The following is a 5,520-nucleotide window of genomic DNA, read 5'->3' on the forward strand; positions in this document are numbered from 1 at the left end:
CCTCTGCTATATGCATTTTTTTTTTTGTTAATTAAAGTAATCCAAAACTGGGATTGATATTTTGTCTCTTTTATTTTTACTTAAAGTACAATAACTTTTACCATTTTAATTTGTTTTAATAGTATATTGACAGTATTGTTTTCTTTCAAAAATCCACTTCATTTTCTTTACCCTATTATTAAAATGGTAATTGACAAAAACAAACTACATTGTCACCAGAAGAGCAATACAAAATGTACAAGTGATATATTAAAATCATCTTTCCAGCTTGAATTTCAATGTTGCATTGGGTCAACAATTTTGTGAGAAACATCTTCACCCTTAAATAAAGATTTTCTTAATTCCTTACCTGTGTGCTAATTAGATATCACCTTGTTTTCACATTAAACAGACTTCCACATGAGAAAGCAGCAAGGATGCAGTGGCGTTAATGTTTCCTGGTGTCAACTTGTATTATTTCAGTAGACATTGAAATGAGGATGCATCTTGCTGCCTTTCCAATGAAGCAAGTTTAATTTAGTAATAGGTGAAAAACCATCCTTACAAAGGTGTTAATCAGAGACTTGGCTTTGTGGACACTTTTCAGAGAACAAATTTGTTAGCATAAAAATAAAGCCAGAAAATGAAGAGCTGTTTAATCACTCGATTGGATTTTTCTGCCAGCATATTTTTTTTCTCTGCAACCCACTGCTAAATTGTGCTTCCTAGCTGTTTTTTATAAAATCACTGAATCAAATCTAACTCTGATTACATCAGAGAAGGCCATGTACCCTACACCATAAGATGAGGTTTGAAATTTTGACTTGTCTACTTAAATATCACCAAAATCTGATCACAAGGTTAATTATGTCCCTGGGTGGGATTGAACCACCAACCTTTTGGTTAATAGCCAAACACACTAACCGATTGCACCACAGAGACACTTTGCAAAAGTCCATACTGACAAAGGCTAATAAGCATTCATCTAAAACGTTTCCTAGAAAAACTTTAAAAAGTCAATAATCTGGAGAGTTTTTGTAAGATGTTTCTTCCATCAACCAACGAAGAAACACATTGGTACTTTCCCATGATGAGTGAGTGCTTCAGGATCTCTTGCACTTACATGTGCAGCAGAGTACTGCAATGGAAGCATGCTGGGCCCATAACCCAGAGGTAGGCAGATTGAAACTATCCTCTGCTATATGCATTTTTTTGTTTGTTAATTAAAGTAATCCAAAACTGGGATTGATATTTTGGCTCTTTTATTTTTACTTAAAGTACAATAACTTTTACCATTTTAATTTGTTTTAATAGTATATTGACAGTATAGTTTTCTATCAAAAATCCACTTAATTTTCTTTACCCTGTTATTAAAATGGTAATTGACAAAAAAACTACATTGTCACCAGAAGAGCAATACAAAATGTACAAGTGATATATTAAAATCATCTTTCCAGCTTGAATTTCAATGATGCATTGGGGCAACAATTTTGTGAGAAACATCTTCACCCTTAAATAAAGATTTTCGTAATTCCTTACCTGTGTGCTAATTAGATACCACCTTGTTTTCACATTAAACAGACTTCCACATGAGAAAGCAGCAAGGATGCAGTGGCGTTAATGTTTCCTGGTGTCAACCTGTATTATTTCAGTAGACATTGAAATGAGGATACATCTTGCTGCCTTTCCAATGAAGCAAGTTTAATTTAGTAATAGGTGAAAAACCATCCCTACAAAGGTGTTAATCAGAGACTTGGCTTTGTGGACACTTTTCAGAGAACAAATTTGTTAGCATAAAAATAAAGCCAGAAAATAAAGAGCTCTTTAATCACTCAATTGGATTTTTCTGCCAGCATATTTTTTTTCTCTGCAACCCACTGCTAAATTGTGCTTCCTAGCTGTTTTTATAAAATCACTGAATCAAATCTAACTCTGATTACATCAGAGAAGGCCAGGTACCCTACACCATAACAGGGGGTTTGAAATTTTGACTTGTCTACTTAAAGATCACCAAAATCTGATAACAAGGTCAATTAGGTCCCTGGGTGGGATTGAACCACCAACCTTTTGGTTAATAGCCGTACATACTAACTGATTGCGCCACAGAGACACTTTGCAAAAGTCCATACTGACAAAGGCTAATAAGCATTCATCTAAAACGTTTCCTAGAAAAACTTTAAAAAGTCAATAATCTGGAGAGTTTTTGTAAGATGTTTCTTCCATCAACCAACGAAGAAACACATTGGTACTTTCCCATGATGAGTGAGTGCTTCAGGATCTCTTGAACTTACATGTGCAGCAGAGTACTGCAATGGAAGCATGCTGGGCCCATAACCCAGAGGTAGGCAGATTGAAACTATCCTCTGCTATATGCATTTTTTTTTTGTTAATTAAAGTAATCCAAAACTGGGATTGATATTTTGTCTCTTTTATTTTTACTTAAAGTACAATAACTTTTACCATTTTAATTTGTTTTAATAGTATATTGACAGTATTGTTTTCTTTCAAAAATCCACTTCATTTTCTTTACCCTATTATTAAAATGGTAATTGACAAAAACAAACTACATTGTCACCAGAAGAGCAATACAAAATGTACAAGTGATATATTAAAATCATCTTTCCAGCTTGAATTTCAATGTTGCATTGGGTCAACAATTTTGTGAGAAACATCTTCACCCTTAAATAAAGATTTTCTTAATTCCTTACCTGTGTGCTAATTAGATATCACCTTGTTTTCACATTAAACAGACTTCCACATGAGAAAGCAGCAAGGATGCAGTGGCGTTAATGTTTCCTGGTGTCAACTTGTATTATTTCAGTAGACATTGAAATGAGGATGCATCTTGCTGCCTTTCCAATGAAGCAAGTTTAATTTAGTAATAGGTGAAAAACCATCCTTACAAAGGTGTTAATCAGAGACTTGGCTTTGTGGACACTTTTCAGAGAACAAATTTGTTAGCATAAAAATAAAGCCAGAAAATGAAGAGCTGTTTAATCACTCGATTGGATTTTTCTGCCAGCATATTTTTTTTCTCTGCAACCCACTGCTAAATTGTGCTTCCTAGCTGTTTTTTATAAAATCACTGAATCAAATCTAACTCTGATTACATCAGAGAAGGCCAGGTACCCTACACAATAAGAGGGGGTTTGAAATTTTGACTTGTCTACTTAAATATCACCAAAATCTGATCACAAGGTCAATTACGTCCCTGGGTGGGATTGAACCACCAACCTTTTGGTTAATAGCCGAACACACTAACCGATTGCGCCACCGAGACACTTTGTAAACAGTACATACTGACAAAGGCTAATAAGCATACATCTAGAACGTTTCCTAGAAAAATATTAAAAAATCAATAATCTGGAGAGTTTTTGTAAGATGTTTCTTCCATCAACCAATGAATAAACACATTGGTACTTTCCCATGATGAGTGAGTGCTTCAGGATCTCTTGCACTTACATGTGCAGCAGAGTACTGCAATGGAAGCATGCTGGACCCATAACCCAGAGGTAGGCAGATTGAAACTATCCTTTGCTATATGCATTTTTTTTGTTAATTTAAGTAATCAAAACTGGGATTGATATTTTTGCTCTTTTATTTTTACTTAAAGTACAATAACTTTTACCATTTTAATTTGTTTTAATAGTATATTGACAGTATAGTTTTCTTTCAAAAATCCACTTAATTTTCTTTACCCGATTATTAAAATGGTAATTGACAAAAAAAACTACATTGTCACCAGAAGAGCAATACAAAATGTACAAGTGATATATTAAAATCATCTTTCCAGCTTGAATTTCAATGATGCATTGGGGCAACGATTTTGTGAGAAACATCTTCACCCTTAAATAAAGATTTTCTTAATTCCTTACCTGTGTGCTAATTAGATATCACCTTGTTTTCATATTAAACAGACTTTTACATGAGAAAGCAGCAAGGATGCAGTGGCGTTAATGTTTCCTGGTGTCAACCTGTATTATTTCAGTAGACATTGAAATGAGGATGCATCTTGCTGCCTTTCCAATGAAGCAAGTTTAATTTAGTAATAGGTGAAAAACCATCCTTACAAAGGTGTTAATCAGAGACTTGGCTTTGTGGACACTTTTCAGAGAACAAATTTGTTAGCATAAAAATAAAGCCAGAAAATAAAGAGCTGTTTAATCACTCAATTGGATTTTTCTGCCAGCATATTTTTTTTCTCTGCAACCCACTGCTAAATTGTGCTTCCTAGCTGTTTTTATAAAATCACTGAATCAAATCTAACTCTGATTACATCAGAGAAGGCCAAGTACCCTACACCATAACAGGGGGTTTGAAATTTTGACTTGTCTACTTAAAGATCACCAAAATCTGATAACAAGGTCAATTAGGTCCCTGGGTGGGATTAAACCACCAACCTTTTGGTTAAAAGCCGTACATACTAACTGATTGCGCCACAGAGACACTTTGCAAATTTCCATACTGACAAAGGCTAATAAGCATTCATCTAAAACGTTTCCTAGAAAAACTTTAAAATGTCAATAATCTGGAGAGTTTTTGTAAGATGTTTCTTCCATCAACCAACGAAGAAACACATTGGTACTTTCCCATGATGAGTGAGTGCTTCAGGATCTCTTGCACTTACATGTGCAGCAGAGTACTGCAATGGAAGCATGCTGGGCCCATAACCCAGAGGTAGGCAGATTGAAACTATCCTCTGCTATATGCATTTTTTTTTGTTAATTAAAGTAATCCAAAACTGGGATTGATATTTTGTCTCTTTTATTTTTACTTAAAGTACAATAACTTTTACCATTTTAATTTGTTTTAATAGTATATTGACAGTATTGTTTTCTTTCAAAAATCCACTTCATTTTCTTTACCCTATTATTAAAATGGTAATTGACAAAAACAAACTACATTGTCACCAGAAGAGCAATACAAAATGTACAAGTGATATATTAAAATCATCTTTCCAGCTTGAATTTCAATGATGCATTGGGTCAACAATTTTGTGAGAAACATCTTCACCCTTAAATAAAGATTTTCTTAATTCCTTACCTGTGTGCTAATTAGATATCACCTTGTTTTCACATTAAACAGACTTCCACATGAGAAAGCAGCAAGGATGCAGTGGCGTTAATGTTTCCTGGTGTCAACTTGTATTATTTCAGTAGACATTGAAATGAGGATGCATCTTGCTGCCTTTCCAATGAAGCAAGTTTAATTTAGTAATAGGTGAAAAACCATCCTTACAAAGGTGTTAATCAGAGACTTGGCTTTGTGGACACTTTTCAGAGAACAAATTTGTTAGCATAAAAATAAAGCCAGAAAATGAAGAGCTGTTTAATCACTCGATTGGATTTTTCTGCCAGCATATTTTTTTTCTCTGCAACCCACTGCTAAATTGTGCTTCCTAGCTGTTTTTTATAAAATCACTGAATCAAATCTAACTCTGATTACATCAGAGAAGGCCATATACCCTACACCATAAGAGGAGGTTTGAAATTTTGACTTGTCTACTTAAATATCACCAAAATCTGATCACAAGGTTAATTA

General features: G+C 34.1%; 1 non-coding gene across 1 annotated transcript; it reads right to left on the reverse strand.

The window, feature by feature from the left end:
- Positions 1-847: 847 nt before the first annotated feature.
- TRNAN-AUU (transfer RNA asparagine (anticodon AUU)) lies at positions 848-921 on the reverse strand. Its single transcript has one exon. It is a non-coding gene; the product is annotated as a tRNA-Asn (tRNA).
- Between the last annotated feature and the right edge of the window lie 4,599 nt (positions 922-5,520).

This window comes from Pseudophryne corroboree, unplaced genomic scaffold (assembly GCF_028390025.1).
Source record: "Pseudophryne corroboree isolate aPseCor3 unplaced genomic scaffold, aPseCor3.hap2 scaffold_623, whole genome shotgun sequence".
Lineage (NCBI taxonomy): Eukaryota > Metazoa > Chordata > Amphibia > Anura > Myobatrachidae > Pseudophryne > Pseudophryne corroboree.